This window comes from Triticum dicoccoides, chromosome 6B, assembly GCF_002162155.2.
Source record: "Triticum dicoccoides isolate Atlit2015 ecotype Zavitan chromosome 6B, WEW_v2.0, whole genome shotgun sequence".
NCBI classification, from domain to species: Eukaryota; Viridiplantae; Streptophyta; class Magnoliopsida; order Poales; family Poaceae; genus Triticum; species Triticum dicoccoides.
In genome coordinates this window covers 623213582-623234204 of record NC_041391.1, presented here as the reverse complement: position 1 = coordinate 623234204, position 20623 = coordinate 623213582, and the positions used below count along the sequence as shown (strand labels likewise).

The window sequence follows — 20623 nt, the reverse complement described above, 5'->3', positions numbered from 1 at the left end:
GCGGGCTGCGGCAAGCATGCGCCAGCGAGACAGGGCGGAGGGGCGCATCGCGGCCAGCGGGGCTGCGCCGGCGACCAGCGGGGTCGCGGACAGCAGGGCGTCATCTGGACGCTGGCCTCAGGATGCGATCTTTGCCGCGTTCGTCTGGGAAAACGACGGCGCATGGCACATCTGGTGCTTTTGCGGCGGTACCGCGATCATCTGGATCGCGATCTGTACCAACTCCCTATAGTGTAGTCAACAAGTTCCTCTTAATCCAAGAACATCGACATTGGTCGGCGACGTGATCGTTCGCTCGGTTCTTGGGAGGAAAATCCACACCATAGGTAGATTAAATCCGAAAAATATTCTAATCGCAAAAACGGAATCGCAGTAACGAGATGAGTCCATTTTTGCAAAAGTGGGGTTCGGATCTTATACCTCCGCGGGATCGACGAAAGCCTGCGTGATGCAGGCTTGACGCAGGCTTGACGGAGAGTTGATGGAGCGAAGCGTGCTGATAACGTGTTCCGCAACTCCTGCCGACGAGTCCGGTCCAAGGTTGCGGAGCGGGAGCGAGCGTCGTAGACGAAGTAGTCGAACACGAAAGTAAAAGACACAAAGAGATATGGAGGAGACCAGCTTTATTAATCAATGATCAGGGATTACAATGATGTCTCTTCGTTGCTTTATATAGGAACTAGGGGTTCAAAAGGATAAATACCCATTTAACGTAAGAAGCAGAAACGGGGATATCCCTAGCGACTGGCGCTAGCCGCCGCCACCATCATGGTGGCCCCGGTTTCCCAACACACATCACGTCACAGGCAAACGCAAAGCAAAAGAGAACGGAACCAAACGAACGATCCCCAAATCCAATTCCAATCCCACGCCGCCGCGGCTCCGTCTTCTCCCTCCGCCGCCGCCGCCGCCGATGCCTCCTCCACCTCCACGCGACGGCGGCGCCCGCGACCACTTTCTTCCTCCCCCGGACACCACGGTTCGCCTCCTCTCCTCTCCGGTCGCCGCGGAGGAGCACGGCAACCTCTCCGGTCGCGCCGCCACCATGGTTGGGCAGGGCGAGCAGCATAGGACCGCCGGTGACGGGAGCTCCACCCCGTAGCCGCCGCGTCAAACCTCTCGTCGCACCCGAAACTATAGCCCCTCTCTTCCACATGGCAACCGCAGCACCGGATCTCCTCCAAGACCTCGAGCTCGAGGTCGAGCTCGACTATGGTGGTGAGTACGAATCCCGCCTCCCCTTGTCTTCTTCTACTGCTTTTCTTCATCTCCACATCTGGTGAGTGAGTGCGCTTGTGACTTAGTAGGTTGGTTGTGTGAATTGAAGGGGGCCATGGAGAAGCTGTTGCGGGGGAGAAGAGACCCAACTGCGGCGACCTCTCTCTGATCTGATCTTCCGCACCCAACCACAACAGCAGCGCGACGCATCAGGTCGATCCCGTCCACGACGACGTACAAGACACCTGCCGCATCTCCGGCCCCCTTCCCCACGGGCCAAGGTACGCCCTCCTCCTGCCAAGTCCAAAGCTTGCAGCACTCTCCTCTCCTCTGTTATGCGGCTGCTTCCTTGGGCAGATCCGACCTGTTCTTCATGATTCCAAAATAAGAAACTTGCTACTTTAAACTGCACAAAGGACAGATATCTAACAGAGTTCTACTGTCTTTTTATACCCATAAAAAAAATAAAAGATTTGCCCAAGCAAAGCTGCACATAAGCAACAGAAGGTTTGCACACATAGAAGGAAAACATGCAGCAGCAGAGGAATCGTTCATTTTTTGGTCATGTCATGTGTGTGTTTACACCATTCCAATCCATGTACTCCCTCTGTTTGGAATTACTCGTCGCAGAAATGGACGTATCTAGATTTATATACATCCATTTCCGCAACAAGTAATTCTGGATGGAGGGAGTAGCAAGTTGTCTGGCCCCAAGTCAAATCTCAAGCAATATATTTTAGTGGACTCGCACATAGGCAAACTGATGGCATTTTCTTATAAGAAAAAGTATCTACATATAGACAAGCTAATGACGTTTACTGACAAAACAAATAGTGGTGCTTTCCTGTGGTCAGGTGCAGAACACCATGCTCTCCAAATTTCAGTAATTTGTATGTGCATGCTGCATGTGTTCCTTCCTGGTTCATAGGTTCCGTTTAGCTGCAATCTTTGTACTGTGTGCGCGTTAACTGAATGCCAGCTCACAATATTGATTTCTTGTAATTCTCACCTCCAAGACTTCACACGTTGTGACCAAACAACACCGTCGTTCTTGATGCACCGATTTTAGCAAATAAATCTAGGACCGGTTTTTCAATAAAATATTTATTGAAAAATCGACCATTCTATCAGACCAGCATAGGAAAATCCTTTTTACTGGTAGACAAATCCTTGATACAGAAATCCAGAAGTACTAAATATTATACAGGGTTGAGCTGAGACTGCTCAACAATTTATTACAAGCATGCCGATATTATACATAAAGGCGGATATGACACAATAAGTATGGTGGCATAACTACTGACTCGTAATAAAAGTGGTGATGGTTATGTCACAGTGAAGTGGGTGACATAACTCCTAAATCTTACAGCTCATCAAGTGCCGGAGTGAGGCTCAATGATTTTTATTAGGGTAGCGGAAGCGTATATAATACAAGTGACCAACTCCAGGATCGCATGAGACTGACTGGGACTCCTCTAGGCGTCGGACTCGCTATCGTACTCTTCATCCATAAGACCGCCTTCGTCAACATCTGGCCAAATCAACAAGCCAGGTGAGTACTTTGAATGTACTCGCAAGACAGTTTGGACATAAGATATAACAAATGTAAACAAGATGCACATGAGTAAACTAGTAATGCGCACTCGGATAGTAAATTTTGCACCGCATGTTGAATAAAAAGGAAGTCAGGCGGTAGTCCTCCCGAAATCCTAATAAAATAACTGAAGACCGATCGTGTGTCTGAAGCGACGCCTCGAAAGGTAAAAATAAATTAACATGCCGCAGTCGGGCGTCAGGGCGACACCACATAAATTGCTTATATTGAAATGTAAATGACAGTATGTGCCACAGTCAGACGTCTAAGCGACATCTCGAAAAGGGCTTATAATAAAAGTAAATAACATGGATGCCACAGTCGGATGTCTGAGCGACATCACATAAAGGGCTTATATCAAAAGTAAATAACGAGAATGCCACAGTCGGACGTCTGAGCGACATCACATAAAGGGCTTATATCAAAAGTAAATAACAAGAATGCCACAGTCGGACGTCTGAGCGATATCACATAAAGGGCTTATATCAAAAGTAAATAACAAGAATGCCACAGTCGAACGTCTGAGCGACATCACATAAAGGGCTTATATTTCACTATTTGAATTCAAATAGCTCACGGATTTAAATCATCCCAAGGAAATACTTAGTACATAATAATAAACTGGTTAGTCCATTCACAGGAATAACATTCAGCCGGGTTTACCACTCATGTTTATTCACCGGAGATTGTCATTGAGACTGACACTAAGACTGATGCTGAGACGGACATTGAGAATGACACTGATACTTACATTGATATGTTGATCACAGTCATTGACCATGGACACAGTTACTCGAATGGTTTGACTCTGCAGAGTTTGTACTCTTTACCCACAACCAACGGATTTCCGTAGACACAAAGGACTAGTTCTGTTTACGGTATTTTATAAGAAACACATCTAACCAGTACACACCCATTCCACATTCCGCTGCCAGGAATCACCCTAGGCAACAACGTTCAAGAAAAACTCTAAGACGGGGAGGCTACAATCTCGAATAGCATGGGATCAAATTTATATCGCGCGCTCTAAGGGGTGCCCCCCTCTCGGTCCCAACCGGAAACACCCATGCCCTTGACCGGATGACGGGCTTTAATCCAGGGCCATGGAACCCTCATCACGGCCCCTCTATTTGGTGTGTACAAGGAAAGATGTTTGCAACTGACTAGACCGCATTCTTTGCAGAAGACATGTGGCGGCACAAAAAAGGGGACGAACGGGAACATGACTTGATCCACGTTAATACCGGAGTTAAATGGTTGACATAAGACTAGCATGCTTCAACAACACCAACTTGCCCACCACATGATCAGGTTATCTCACCATCATATGAACACATCAAATTTTGAAACTCACTTGTAGCTTGCCTTTCATGCAATACAACATTCACTAATGCTTATATAAACATGCCATCAGAAAACTACTCAAGCAAACATGCTTGCCTGGTTCGGAGTAGTCGGAGTCTAGCTCGGTGAAGTTTGCGGCTCCGTCACCTCCTTCGGTATCTACATTATAAAAGAAATCAGATACTAACGTAAATACCGTGCGTGCATAAAAAATGTTCCAAATATTTTTCAAATAAATATGATAAAAAGCTAGATAGAAAAATAAAGATGACAGAAAAAAGAATCAGCTCAAAATCATCTTTTGTTTAAAAGTTATAAAGGTTTTAGTCCAGGTACTAATCTGTGATGAAACAAAAACTTTCCAGGGGCTAGTTAAAAAAACAGAAAACGTTTCCGTTAGAAAACGTATTTTGCCCGAAGGCGCTTTCAGAAAACGTTTCGAATAAAAGAGAAAAGGCTGACGAGGGGGTCCCACCCGTCAGGTTTAAATATCAGAACAGAGTCCCGCCGGCGCCCGAGGCTCGCGGTGGTCGCCGGCGGCGATCCACGGCGAGGCAGGTGGAGTGGATGGTACCTACGGACTCACGGAGCTCTCCCGCGTCTGTGGGTGGTGGAGTTGGTCGTCGGCGAGCACCACGTCGACGGCGGCCTCCTCTTCGACGGATGGTGGTTCGGTCGAGGATGGATCTCACCGAGGAGGGCTGCAGATGCCAAATTGAAGCGCGGGTTAGAGGAGTGGGAGTACTAGGAGGCTACTGACGCGGTTTGGGGGGCGGGTGTGCTCTCACTAGAGAGAACCTTGCCGGAGCCCGAAGCGGATCGGGGCAGCCAGAGTCGGGGAAGAAGGCCTCCTCGAGGTCCTTCTAGTGGCTGGTCGTGGTCCTGGTGAAGTGGAGGAGTGGTGTTGGGTCGAAGGCGAGCTCGGGACCTCCATTTATAGCCGGCCCGAGGCGGTTGCCGAGAACGGGATTACTCCGGCGAGTGATTACGGTGAGGCAGTGGTCGGGCTGGAGGTTTAGGTGACTGGGCGTCTTCGGATTGGTCCACTGGCTCCATTCAACAGCTAATCTTGGTACAACTTGGGCGATACTCCAGGCCTTCGACGAAATGGCCTCACGAGCACGTCGGCGGCAGAGAGCGCGCTCTGCGCCTCTCAAGCCACGGCGATGGTTCTACAGCACGCACGGGGAAGGGGACGGCCACGCGGCGGCTCCTGGTGGTGTTGGCGGTGTTGGACGGCGCCATACCACGCTGAGCCTCTCTGGTGGCCGCAGTGAACGTTGCTGCCGCCGCTCACGTGGGCAATGTACTCCTGCTAGCTCACCGCCGATGCTCGCATTCGTCCAGACGACCGTGCAACGCGATGGATAAGAAGGGGGAGCGCCAACGCGTGCACTGTCGAGATCGACGCCGGGGTTCTGAAGAAGACGACACTGGCACTGAAAACTGAACACTGAACTTTTCCGAATTTGACAGAAACAGTGCACATCTGCTGTTCGACGAAATGATTTAGGCACGTGGAAAATTTTCCTTGAGCTGATCCTTGGTGAGGTGATCTCTTGATGCATCTGGAGACTGCCTGAATTATCTCAGATTTTTAGGAAAAGAAAAAGAATGAATTTCATCAAAAATGATAAATCTGGTCCAAATTTGCAGCAAGCAAATTTTGAAAATTTTAAACTGTTGGCCAGCAGATCTTGATGAATCTTGGTTGAGGGTGCTAAGGACTAGCTAGAGGAGTTTATTTGGAGTCAAAACTCAAAGAAAATTTGGCAGTTCCTTTGTAAATCTCTAAGGTTCAAATTAAATGACAGAAAGGATTTTGAGTTAAAATAAATAGAAATAAAATCTAGGGGAAGTTGAAACTTGCTGGAATTGGATGCTTGGGTTGACCCAAAGTGGGGTGGGTTTGGAAGAAAGTTTTCACATAGGTCATGGCAAAAGAGAAATCTTTTGAATGGGAAAGAATAAATCCATAATTTATAGGAATACTTTTTTAATAAAAAGGAATTGTATAAACCCTTCAAAATTATTTGTGTTGAGCCAACACAAGATGAAAAACCTCAAAACCAAAAATCAAGGTTGGAAAGAACCATAAAAAAAATTGTCATAGAATTTTTTTTTGAGAAGGAGAGTCTTTTTTTAAAACATTAAATAGCCTCCTTCCAATTAATTAGAGAATTTGATCAAAACCAAATCAAAATTTTTGAAGTGTTACAACACCTACCCCTTAGGAAAAATCTCGTCCCCGAGATTTCAGCTGATCCTTAAATAGGTGTGGGTACTCTGTCCGAAGAAAATCCTCTCCTTCCCATGTTAATTCATCCTTGTTGTGATTAGTCCACTGAACCTTAAAAAACTTAATTGTTTTCTGACGGGTCCTTTTTTCGGACTTCTCCAATATTTTTATTGGTCGTTCCGTGTAGGTGAGGTCTGGTTGTATGTCAATGTTCTCATGAGATACATGCTTCTTTGGTTGCTTACACATTTCCTCAACTGTGAGATGTAAAACATGTCGTGTACGTCTGACAATACTTTGGGGAGGTCTAGCTGGTAGGCTACTGTGCCTCTTCGCGCAGTCACACAAAAGGGTCCAATAAACCGTGGAGCTAGCTTTCCTTTAACTTTAAATCGTTGCAGGCCCCTCATAGGAGATACTCGTAGATACACATATTCACCGGGTTCAAATCTGATTTCACGATGCTTTTGATCGTAATAACTCTTTTGTCGGTTCTGGGCTGTCTTGAGTCGATCCCTGATTAGTCTAACTTTCTCCTCAGCTTGCTTGAGTATGTCGGGGCCGAAGATACGACTGTCTCCTGTTTCTGACCAATTTAATGGGGTACGACATCTTCGCCCGTACAATGCTTCAAAAGGTGCCATTTGTAGATTGGCTTGGTAACTGTTGTTGTATGCGAACTCGGTATACGACAGGCTTTCTTCCCAACTGGTTTCATAGGTGAGAACACATGCTCTTAGCATGTCCTCTAGAATTTGGTTCACACGTTCAGTTTGTCCTCCAGTCTGGGGGTGGTATACTGTACTGAATACTAGTTGAGTTTCCAGAGCTTGTTGTAAATGATCCCAAAATCTTGAGACGAATTGAGTGCCTCTGTCGGATATTATAGTCTTTGGAATCCCATGCAGACAAACTATACGGGAAAGATAAAGTTTGGCAAGCTTCTGAATAGTGTCGGTCGTTTTTACTGGGATGAAATGTGCCACCTTAGTTAATCTACCTGTGATGACCCATATGGCATCATTTTCGTGTTGTGACCGAGGTAGTCCGACGATAAAATCCATTCCAATTTCGTCCCATTTTCACTCAGGTATCATGTTTGGCTGTAATAGTTCTGCTGGTTTTTGGTACTCGGCTTAATGCACTGACATGAATCACAACATGCAACGAAGGTGGCTATATCCCTCTTCATACCATGCCACCAAATTTTTTTCTGAATGTCCTTGTGCAGTTTGGTTCCTCCAGGATGGATTGAATATGGAGCGGTGTGGCCTTTGGCTAGAATTTGCTGTTTGAGGTTCTCTATATTTGGTACGCAAAGTCTGTCTCCGTATCATAATATTCCTTTATTGCCTATGACGAATTCTGAGGCCTTGCCCAGACTCACTTTTCTTTGTATGCCTTTGATGCTGGGGTGTCCATGCTGAGCCTTCTTAATCTATTCTATTAGGGTGGGCTGTATTTCCAAATTTGACACATTGCCGTCAGTGACCATCACCAAGTTAAGTTTGGCGAACTCCTACTGAAATTTAGGTCTCAAGTTCTGTAGACTGTCGTTGCCCGAGCTGGGGTTTCGACTAAGAGCATTTGCCACTATAATCGCCTTTTCTAGATGGTAGTGAATGCCAACATCGTAATCTTTCACTAATTTCAACTAGCGCCGTTGTCGTAAATTGAGTTCGGATTGTGTGCAAATATATTTTAGGCATTTATGGTCCGTATATATTTCACAACAATTTCCAAGCAAAAAGTGCCTTCACTCTGAGTGTATGAATGACTGCTGCCAGTTCCAAGTCATGAGTAGGATAATTTTCTTCATGCTTTCGTAGCTGCTGGAAGCGTATGCGACTACTTTGCCTTCTTTCATTAATACGCATCCGAGGCCCTTTTGGGATGCGTCACAATATACTTCAAAACTTTTGTGTATGTCTGGTACAATCAATACTGGTGTTGTTGTTAATTTCCTTTTGAGTTCTTAGAAACTTTTCTCGCACGCTTCAGCCCATACAAATTTCTTATCCTTCTTGAGTAACTGTGTCATTGGTTTTGCTATGGTGGAGAACTCCTCAATAAACCTTCGGTAATATCCAGCCATTCCTAGAAAACTTCGTACATCTGTTACGTTAGCTGGTGGTTTCCAGCCAAGTACGACCTTGATTTTTCTGGGTCCACGGCAACACCTTTTTGGGTCAATACGTGGCCTAGAAAACCAACCTATCTTAACCAAAATTCACATTTGCTGAATTTGGCATATAATTGATGTTTCCTTAATTCTCCCAGTACAATTCTGAGATGTTCAGCATGTTCTTCTAGTGTCTTAGAGTATACCAGAATATCATCGATGAACACCACAACAAATTTGTCCATAAATTTCATAAACACTTTTTCATGAGGTGGACAAAATATGCGGGGGCGTTTGTCAGTCCAAATGGCATTACTATAAATTCATATAATCCGTATCTGGAGGTGAATGTTGTCTTAGGGATGTCTTCTGTCCGTACCTTTAATTGATGATACCCCGACCTTAAATCAATTTTTCAGAAAACCTTGGCTTGTGCGAGCTAGTCAAATAAATCATTTATCCGTGGCATCGGATATTTGTTTTTGATGGTGACCATGTTGAATGCTCGATAGTCTATACATAATCTCAGTGTCCCATCCTTTTTCTTGGCAAATAATACTGGTGAACCCCAAGGTGAGGAGCTGGCCCGTATAAATCCTTTGTTCAATAATTCTTTTATTTGCTTCTTTAATTCTATCAACTCGGAGGGTGCCATTCTATAGGGTTTCTTGTAAATGGGGGTGGTTCGAGGTGCTAGTTCAATGCTGAATTCTATTTCCCGGTCTGGTGGCATATGCCTGGTACTTCTTCGGGAAACACGTCAGGGAACTCACACACCACTGGAACTTTTCTTAACTCTGAAATGTCCACCTTGTTCAACCTTGGTTGTCGTGATATTGGTCTTTCTTGGGCTGCAACTTTTATCGTCTTCCCGTGTTGATGAGTAAGAATTACAGTTCGATTGAAACAGTCGATAAATCCCTTGTTGGTGGTTAACCACTCCATCCCTAGGATAACGTCCAGTCCCTTATTTTCCAATACAATGGGGTTTGCCTGAAACTTTAGTCCCTCCATCTCAATAACCACACCTTGGCAGTAACTCTGAGTGATTTGCTTAATCCCAGGGGACTTGATGGTCATGGATTTTTCCAAGGGAAGCATCGAAAAAACATTTTGCAAAGCAAATATCTTTCAAATGAACGAGTGAGAAGCTCCAGAATCAAACAAAACCGTGGCAGATATTGTGTTGACATGGAACGTACCGAGTACGATATCCGGGGCATTCGGTGCTTCCTCCTTGGTCACATGGTTCAAGTAACCCTTTTTGTGATTGTTATTGGGGTTGAAGTTGTTACGCTTGGGTGAAGGATTATGTCCACTGTTGTTCGGTTTGGGGGCCGAGTTCCTTGGCTTTGGGCACTGTTTGGCATAGTGTCCTTCCTCTCCACAAGCGTAGCAAGTAACACCTGGGTGATATGTAAAATCCTTGTCCCTTGCATGAATTTTTTTGTTTGGGCGGGGAACAATGGTTGTGGATTTGTTCGCTCCAAATTTCTGAAAATCAGTCTTGTTTCGGTTGTTGCGAGCATTAGTAGTCTTGTCCCTTTTGCGCTTGTGAATATCCTCCAAGCTGCGGCGCTCATTTTCCAACGTAATAGCCTTATCCACAAGTGTTTTGAAATCCGGAAAGGTGTGAACGACCAACTGGCATTTAAGTGCTGGTGCCAGACCGTCCAGAAAATTTTCCATCTTTTTATTTTCAGTCATATGCTCTTCGTTGGCATAATGAGATAATTGAGTAAACTGACTATTGTACTCAGTCACTGTCATACTTCTCTCCTTGAGGTCATCAAACTTTCTTTTCTTGATCTTCATAATGCTTCCGGGAATGTGTGCCCCACGAAAACCTTCTTTAAATTCTTTCCAGGTGATGTTATTTTCATTGGGGTGCATGTATAGGAAATTTTTCCATCATGATGCAGTTGCTCCCGTGAGGTAGTGAGGTGCATAAAGTACTTTCTCACGGTCAGAACATTGTGCAATAATTAACTTCTTTTCAATGTCTCAAAGCCAATCATCGGTCTCAAGTGGTCTATAAGTGTGAGAGAATGTTGGGGGATGTGTCTTTTGTAGTTCAGACAATTTGGAATGCTGATGATATGGTTCACGATGATTTCCCATATTGATAACATGGTTCATCATTTCTTGATGCTGTTGTTGGCTTTGCTCATAAAGACGGCATACTTGAGAAAATGCTGCTTCACTGCCTTGCTGACTTGACTGCCCCTGTGTGAAATTATTGCTTGTCTGGGTACTATAATTTTTTTCGGGCGGACTTGGCATGGAACGAGTCCAGGGACGAGGCATTTTCCACTGTGGGGTATTTTTGTAGAACTCATGAGAAAAAACTGAGTGGCAAAAATAAATAATTTTGCAAAGGCGGAATTTTTAAAGACTTCAAGATTTTTCAAGAAAATACTTGATTGCGCATGCAGAAGGACCGCTCAGTACATATCTTACACACAAGCTGTAATTATACAATACATCACTCAGGATGTGCGTACACATTCCTGACATGTTATTTAGGCTAGTGCACTTCTTCGAGTTCCTATATGATGCGCACAGAAACTACTTCTCACCGAACCTATATACATATAAATATATCATACAAGCTGGTACATCACACGGCTGCTAGGCGCACTCAGTCGGAGATGGTGAGAACTTCCCTTGGCCTGCCAAGGATAAGACCCAGTGATGCTGGAGACTCAACCTCCTCCTCACTAATAGCCTCCGGGCGCGAAGTACTGTGTTGAGGAGCTGGTGCGGACGCGGTAGGTGGTGCAGCCCTGACTTGAGTTGGAGCAATGACTTGGTCAAACTCTTCAGTGGTAGGCAGGCGGCGAGCGTTGGCAAAGATGGCAGGTGCATAGGATGCTGAGGACGAGACGTAAGTCAGTGGTGGTGTTGTATGGAGGAGCTCCCTCCTGTTGGCGGAACAACCCTGAACTAAGTCCATACGAGCTGCCACAAAGTCATCCACGAGGTTATCAAAGGCTGCCTCAAGAGCCTTGAGATACTCAACCAACATTTCAATAGCCTCATCTCTCTCCCCCCTAGTGCAAGCGAATGCATAGTGACATGTGTATGGCACGTGGCAAGGAAGGTAGCGGTAGCGATGAGCCTTCATCGAAGGGACGGCATCCCTGAGACGAGCTATCGCCTCACGGGCAGCCATATGCATGGCATGCCTCTCCGTAGGCATGGCCCTTCCCACAAATCGGAAGCGGCGTGAGTCAGAACGTCCTCCCTTGAATTGCACGGTGGCCTGGTGCATGTCCATGCACCAGCGACAGCGTGTCCATGCACCAGGCCGCGGTGCAATTCAAGGGAGGACGTTCTGAGTCACGCCACTTCCGATCTGTGGGAAGGGCCATGCCTACGGAGAGGCATGCCATGCAGATGGCTGCCCGTGAGGCGATAGCTCATCTCCGAGATGCCCTTCCTTCGATGAAGGCTCGTCGCTACCGCTACCTCCCATGCCACGTGCTATACACATGTCACTATGCGTTCGCCTGCACTAGGGGGGAGAGAGATGAGGCTATTGAGATGTTGGTGGAGTATCTCAAAGCTCTTGAGGCAGCCTTTGATAACCTCGTGGACGACTTTGTGGCTGCTCGTATGGACTTAGTTCAGGGCTGTTCCGCCAACAGGAGGGAGCTCCTCCATACAGCACCACCACTGACTTACGTCTCGTCCTCAGCATCCTATACACCTGCCATCTTCGCCACCGCTCGCCGCCTGCCTACCACTGAGGAGTTTGACCAAGTCATTGCTCCTACTCCAGTCAGGGCTGCATCACCTACCCCACCCGCACCAGCTCCTCAACCAAGTACTTCGCGCCTAGAGCCTATTAGTGAGGAGGAGGTTGAGTCTCCAGCATCACTGGGTCTTATCCTTGGCAGGCCGAGGGAAGTTCTTACCATCTCCGACTAAGTGCGCCTAGCAGCCGTGCGATGTACTAGCTTGTATGATATGTTTATATGTATATAGGTTTGGTGAGAAGTAGTTTGTGTGCGCATCATGTAGGAACTCGGAGAAGTACACTAGCATAAATAACATGTCAGAAATGTGTACGCACATCCTGAATGACGTATTGTATAATTACGGCTTGCGTGTAAGATATGTACTGAGCGGTCCTTCTCCATGCGCAATCAAGTATTTTTTTGAAAAATCTTGTAGTCTTTCAGAATTCCGCCTTTGCAAAATTATTTATTTTTGCCACTTAGTTTTTTCTCATGAGTTCTGCAAAAATACCCCAGAATGGAAAATGCCTCGTCCCTGGACTCGTTCCATGCCAAGTCCTCCAGAAGAAAATTATGGTACCCTGACAAGCAACAATTTCACACAGGGGCAGTCAAGTCAGCAAGGCAGTGAAGCAACATTTTCTCAAGTATGCCGCCTTTATGAGCAAAGCCAGCAGCAGCATCAAGAAATGATGAATCATGTTATCAATATGGGAAATCACCGTGAACCATATCAACAACATTTCAAATTGTCTGAACTACAAAAGACGCGTCCCCCAAAGTTCTCTCACATTGATAGACCTCTTGAGGCTGATGATTGGCTTCGAGACATTGAAAGGAAGTTAATTATTACACAATATTCGAACCGTGAGAAAGTACTTTACGCACCTCATTACCTCACGGGAGCAGGTGCATCATGGTGGAAAATTTTTCTACACATGCACCCCAATGAAAATAACATCACCTGGGAAGAATTTAAATAAGGTTTTCATGGGGCGCACATTCCCGGAAGCATTATGAAGATCAAGAAAAGGGAGTTTGATGACTTCAAGCAGAGAAGTATGACAGTGACCGAGTACAATAGTCAGTTTACTCAATTATCTCGTTATGCCAACGAAGAGCATATGACTGAATATAAAAAGATGGAAAATTTTTTGGATGGTCTGGCACCAGCACTTAAATGCCAGTTGGTCGTTCACACCTTTCCGGATTTCAAAACACTTGTGGATAAGGCTACTACGTTGGAAAATGAGCGCCGCAGCTTGGAGGATTTTCGCAAGCGCAAAAGGAACAAGACTACTAATGCTCGCAACAACCGGAACAAGACTGATTTTCAAAAAATTGGAGCGAACAAATCCACAACCATTGTTCCACGCCCAAACAAAAAAATTCATGCAAGGGACAAGGATTTTACATATCACCCAGGTGTTACTTGCTACGCTTGTGGAGAGGAAGGACACTATGCCAAACAGTGCCCAAAGCCAAGGAACTCGGCCCCCAAGCCGCACAACAGTGGAAATAATCCAACACCCAAGCGTAACAACTTCAACCCCAATAACAATCACAAGAAGGGTCACTTGAACCATGTGACCAAGGAGGAAGCACAGAATGCCCCGGATATCGTACTCGGTACGTTCCCTGTCAACACAATACCTGCCACGGTTTTGTTTGATTCTGGAGCTTCTCACTTGTTCATTTCAAAGAAATTTTCTTTGCAAAATGATTTTTCGATGCTTCCCTTGGAAAAATCCATGACCATCAAGTCCCCCGGGATTAAGCTAATCACTCAGAGTTACTGCCAATGTGTGGTTATTGAGATGGAGGGACTAAAGTTTCAGGCAAACCCCATTGTATTGGAAAATAAGGGATTGGACGTTATCCTAGGGATGGACTGGTTAACCACCAACAAGGGATTTATCGACTGCTTAAATCGGACTGTAATTCTTACTCATCAACACGGGAAGACGATAAAAGTTGCAGCCCAAGAAAGACCAATATCACGGCAACCAAGGTTGAACAAGGTGGACATTTCAGAATTAAGAAAAGTTCCAGTGGTGTGTGAGTTCCCTGACGTGTTTCCTGAAGAAGTACCAGGCATATGCCACCAGACCGGGAAATAGAATTCAGCATTGAACTAGCACCTCGAACCACCCCCATTTACAAGAAACCCTATAGAATGGCACCCTCCTAGTTGATAGAATTAAAGAAGCAAATAAAAGAATTATTGAACAAAGGATTTATACGTGCCAGCTCCTCACCTTGGGGCTCACCAGTATTATTTGCCAAGAAAAAGGATGGGACACTGAGATTATGTATAGACTATCGAGCATTCAACATGGTCACCATCAAAAACAAATATCCGATGCCACGGATAAATGATTTATTTGACCAGCTCGCACAAGCCAAGGTTTTCTGAAAAATTGATTTAAGGTCGGGGTATCATCAATTAAAGGTACGGACAGAAGACATCCCTAAGACAATATTCACCTCCAGATACGGATTATATGAATTTACAATAATGCCATTTGGACTGACAAACGCCCCCGCATATTTTGTCCACCCGATGAACAAAGTGTTTATGAAATTTATGGACAAATTTGTTGTGGTGTTAATTGATGATATTCTAGTATACTCTAAGACACCTCCGCCATTAGAGCCTCGTTTCGAGCTCCTGCAAACAGAAATGGAGGAGAAGGGATGAGAAGGAGAAGCGAGGCCAGATATGAGGAAGAAGAAAGGAGCACCTCGGTCATTTTATAGCTCGAGATCGGTGTGTGTTAATTGATGATATTCTAGTATACTCTAAGACACCTCCGCCATTAGAGCCTCGTTTCGAGCTCCTGCAAACAGAAATGGAGGAGAAGGGATGAGAAGGAGAAGCGAGGCCAGATATGAGGAAGAAGAAAGGAGCACCTCGGTCATTTTATAGCTCGAGATCGGTGTACGGTGGGCGAAGTCCACCAGCGCCGCTCGTCGCTCGATCACCGGTGTTTGGAGGCGAATCCGCGAGCAGTGCCGACAGTGCACTGGCCCGCGAGGTGAGTGCACGCTGCACCGGCAGCTAGCACGCCGCGCACTACCGCAGTACGGCCTAGATGCCCTACGCGCTAGACGTCGCCGGTGGAGAAAGCGCGGGAAAGCGCGCGAGAGAGAGGAACAAGAGAGAGCCAGAGGTAGAAGAAGAGACTGACAGTGGACCCCGGGCCCACCTGTCAGGCAAAGAGAGCACTGTGCTCTCGGGTACGACCAGCGTATTTTTTTAGAAATTTATTGTAAATTTACTGTAACCAAAAGTAGAAATTTCTTGTTTTCCCCCAACCATAGATTTTTCCACGCAGCGCCAGTATTCCACGCTGTAGTTTTACACCACTTAATTGCCCATTCACTATAGCCACATTTTATTGCTTGGGTAAGATGGTTATTTTTGTGATATTACTTTGCGATAGTAGGAGTAATTCTTTTCAAAGCAGCCCTTCGCAAATCTCGGGGATGAGATTTTTCTTAAGGGGGTAGTGTTGTAACACCCCAAAATTTTTGACACTGATTTATTAATTAAAATTTTGTCAGGAAATTAAATTTTTGTTTTCTGGTTTTATCTTTTAATTTCATATCACTCTGTCCCTCTGAATTTTTGAGTTTTTCCTTCTAGGTGGAAACCTTTCAAAAATATGGATGGACTTGTATATCTTCCTAAGACCATTTCTTTTATCAGTAGAATTATTTCTACAATTATTTTTGCTGAGCTTTATTTCTTTAAAATGACTTTTCATAAGTTTTAGGGTCCCTTTTGCACTACAACCCTTTTAAATACACCTTTAAAAATTCCACCAAAATTTGGAGATGTCATGTGATGTTCCCACATCACCTTTATGCAAAAATATCTTTTTTCATTTGGAGATTTTGAGCCCTATCTCAAGTTTGCAAATCTGGATCGGTTTGTTGTTTGCACTGCAATCTATTTAAATATTTCTTTACAAATTACATATAAATTTGGAGATGTCAGTAGATGCATATAATTTATTTTTATGCAAAAACCCTTTGAGGTTCTTTGAAAAATTTGAGCAAATCATCCTCATCTTCATTCTGGTCCAGTTTAGTATTTTGTACTGCAACCATGTTTTATCTTGCCCTATTGCCCTTGATGTTTCTCCTGCTTATAGACTAGCCTACCAAACCCTTAAGTCCAGGAGATTGGAGCCACTGGAATATTTTTGGTCCATGCAATAATGCCCTTTATTTTCTGTCTAGATTTGGTTTTCTCAAAAACTTGCACCAGGGAGTTTTTGTTTTTGTCAAACCAACCTTGCCACCCTCTTTATCATCTAAAGAGACTCTGATCTGGGGATTTTTTGCCACCCAAAGAAATGCCTAGATGCCCATGGCATTCTGTCGAGCACCTTGTGTGCATGATCAGTTTTGGCATAGTTTTTAGTTTACATTGTGAGCTTGATCCCCTGACCCGACAACCATATCCACTAAGCCCCTAGCTACCTCTAATCTAGACCTGTTAATTACCAGCCTCACCCAAGACCTCTAGGCCACCCTGGCTTTCTGTCGAACATGTAGCGTGCGTGCTCTGGGCGCGCCCAGAGCGCAAGTTTTATACACGCGCGTGCAACCGAGCCGCCGCGTTCGCTTACACCGCGACCTGGCCTTTGCTCGCCCGCAGAGCCACGTCCGTCCTCATCTGCTCCACTACAAGAAATATGTCAACTAGTGACCTTTTGTCAGTGACCCTGGAAGAATTGGTCATAGATCTATGACCATTTCAGACCAATTGGTCAAAAGCTGTTCGAGGGGCTCCAAACCCTAAACCATTGCAACCATTTTGGTCAGAAAGGTCGTAATTTCCTTACACGAAAAGGTCACAAAGCAAACAATGCTAGTCCGCTGCCTTATTTCTAGTTGTTAATGACCAATATAGATGGTCATAGCCTTGTAGATTGTGATGGGTTGTGATGACTAGGCTCCATCTCATCAGTTTTGCCTATGTGTCATGTCCATGTGGCGGTTTTTGCCCTAGGTTGTGAAGCAACCTATATTTCTGTTATTCCCAAAATTCCCCAAAAAATCTCATAAATTCTTTGGGTCATATCTTCGTTAAATATGTAAAAATCTTCCTTGCCTAGTTCAAAAATAATTCAAAAATATTCATTTTCCTATTCTGATCAGAGCAGCACTTTGTGAAGGAAGTACCACTTTGGCATGTCCAAATGGTATCCATTTTCTACAGTGCTTTTCTATGCCCAAATAACCATCCTCCACCAAATGCTAGCTCAATCCATTCATTATTTTGAGCCCAGCTTCAACATTCGTATTTATGTCTAGTGTGGTACTTTGTAAAGCAAGTACCACCTAGGCTCCTCCTTTTGAGGTGAAAATTTGTGAAGACGGTCTTCTTAGTAACTGATCATCCTCAGCCAAAACTCACGCCAATTAGCCACGTGCATTTCTCGTACTTCAAATCAAACACTTGGCTGCTTATTCATGTTTGAGCATCGATCGGTCTCCTCGTGAGAATCTTATGTTGTGATTTTCTTCCTAGCACCTACCTGGGGAGTGCCCAACCCACTAGACATGCCTAGGCCGCCCAGAACACATGGCAACGCCATGGTCACGCGGTGACCACGCGGCGGGCATGCGAGCTTACGCGCTCTAGAGTTGGGGCCCTCGGCCACCGTCCAAACCTCGATGTTTCGCCATCAAACCATGTATTTCTGATTAAATAGATACTTATTTACCTAGAAATGGTTTTTGGAAAAAATAAATAGCAAACTATGAGGCAGCTGCAGTTCAAATTTGACCCGCTTCCAATTGAATCGACGGCAATTTGTCTTTTTCACCAGAGGTGGATCAAAATTTTTGACACCCAACCATTTTGTCAATTGTGCATTATATATGGCCTAGTATTTTATAAAATTGATTTGGTCCATTTTTGTAACAATTATTTGGTAGTTCCTTCACAAAAAAACCACCTTTTGGGCACTCGGAAAATGAAAAATGAATTTTCCGTGAAAAAAAATGAAAACTTCCTTAGGCAACATTGTTTGGAATTCGAAGATGTACCCTTGTGCACAATATGAGATCATTTGAACAAACTATGCCATGAATGTGGCCATAAGATTGATCATTTGGCTTGAAAGCCATGAATCTTCCCGCATAATAGCTCATTTCTGAGAACACTTTTTTAAAATAATTATCGTATTACAAGTTTGTTATTTTTCCTGGGAACTTGGCCACATATAATGACACAATGCGAAGGTTTCCCAATTTTTTATTTTTTTATATTTTTTATGCCCGTTTCAAAATGCGGTCAAAACGGCGGGCTTGACCGTTCCTACCTAGTGGTTGAATCTTGGAAATTTTTTGATGTTTCTCTGATTAAATAGATACTTATGTACCTAGAAATGATTTTTGGAAAAAAGAATAGCAAACTATGAGGCAGCTGCAGTTCAAATTTGACCCACCTCCAACTGAACCGGCAGAAGTTTGTCCTTTTCACGAGAGGTGGATCAAAAATTTTGACACCCAACCATTTGGTCAATTGTGCATTAAACATGGCCTAGTATTTTATAAAATTGATTTAATCCATTTTTACAACAATTATTTGGTAGTTCCTTCACAAAAAACCACCTTTTGGGCACTCGAAAAATGAAAAATGAATTTTCCGTGCAAAAAAATGAAAATTTCCTTAGACAACATTGTTTGGAATTCCAAGATGTACCCTTGTGCACAATATGAGATCATTTGAACAAATCATGCCATGAATGTGGCCATAAGATTGATCATTTGGCTTGAAAGCCATGAATCTTCACGCATGATAGCTCATTTCTGAGAACACTTTTTAAAAATAATTACCGTATTACAAGTTTGTTATTTTTCCTGGGAACTTGGCCATATATAATGACACAATGCGAAGGTTTCCCAATTTTTTGATTTTTTTGAATTTTTTATGCCCGTTTCAAAATGCGGTCAAAACGGCGGGCTTGACCGTTCCTACCTAGTGGTTGAATCTTGGAATTTTTTTGATGTTTCTCTGATTAAATAGATACTTATGTACCTAGAAATGATTTTTGGAAAAAATAAATAGCAAACTATGAGGCAGCTGCAGTTCAAATTTGACCCGCCTCCAGCTGAACCAGCAGAAATTTGTCCTTTTCACGAGAGGTGGATCAAAAATTTTGACACCCAACCATTTGGTCAATTGTGCATTAAACATGGCCTAGTATTTTATAAAATTGATTTGATCCATTTTTACAACAATTATTTGGTAGTTCCTTCACAAAAAAACCACCTTTTGGGCACTCGGAAAATGAAAAATGAATTTTCCGTGCAAAAAAAATGAAAACTTCCTTAGGCAACATTGTTTGGAATTCCAAGATGTACCCTTGTGCACAATATGAGATCATTTGAACAAACTATGCCATAAATGTGGCCATAAGATTGATCATTTGGCTTGAAAGCCATGAATATTCACGCATGATAGCTCATTTCCGAGAACACTTTTTTAAAATAATTACCGTATTACAAGTTTGTTATTTTTCCTGGGAACTTGGCCACATATAATGACACAATGCGAAGGTTTCCCAATTTTTTAATTTTTTTGAATTTTTTATGCCCGTTTCAAAATGCGGTCAAAACGGCGGGCTTGACCGTTCCTACCTAGTGGTTGAATCTTGGAAATTTTTTGATGTTTCTCTGATTAAATAGATACTTATGTACCTAGAAATGATTTTTGGAAAAAATAAATAGCAAACTATGAGGCAGCTGCAGTTCAAATTTGACCCGCCTCCAGCTGAACCGGCAGAAATTTGTCCTTTTCACGAGAGGTGGATCAAAGCTTTTGACACCCAACCATTTGGTCAACTGTGCATTAAACATGGCCTAGTATTTTATAAAATTGATTTGATTCATTTTTACAACAATTATTTGATAGTTCCTTCAAAAAAAATTCATTTCGGGCACTCCAAAAATGATTAAAAATAGCTAGAAAGATAAAAAATGCATGCAAATTTGTGATCATCCATAAAATATGGTCTAAATTGAGTGATAAATCTAGTTGTGCCATTTTGGAAAATATTTTTGATAGCTGCTTCACAAAACCTCCTAGTTTTAGTACTTAAAAACTATTTTAAATCATAAAATTTCTGAACCAATCAGGGCTCTTCCCACGGATCACTCCCATGTAGCCGATCTGAACCGTCCAGATCCCACGGATCCAACGGCTCTCACTCACCTCTCAGGTCTCTCTCCCCCAACCCAAACCCTAGCAGCCCTCACTCCATCCAGATCTCTCTCCCCCTCTCCCCGAGAACCCACCGCCGCCGCCTATCTCCTCCCTCGCCGCCATTGCTGCCACCTCC

At 44.0% G+C, this 20623-nt stretch overlaps 1 protein-coding gene across 1 annotated transcript in view; it reads left to right on the top strand.

Annotated features, from left to right (window-relative positions):
- Positions 1 to 782: 782 nt before the first annotated feature.
- The window catches only part of LOC119321947, a 23106-nt gene continuing 3265 nt past the window's right edge, over positions 783 to 20623 (top strand). Inside the window, exons 1-2 of the mRNA XM_037595458.1 lie at positions 783 to 1218; positions 1308 to 1499. The gene's annotated coding sequence lies outside the window, so the exon portion shown is untranslated. The remainder of the gene's footprint in view (positions 1219 to 1307; positions 1500 to 20623) is intronic.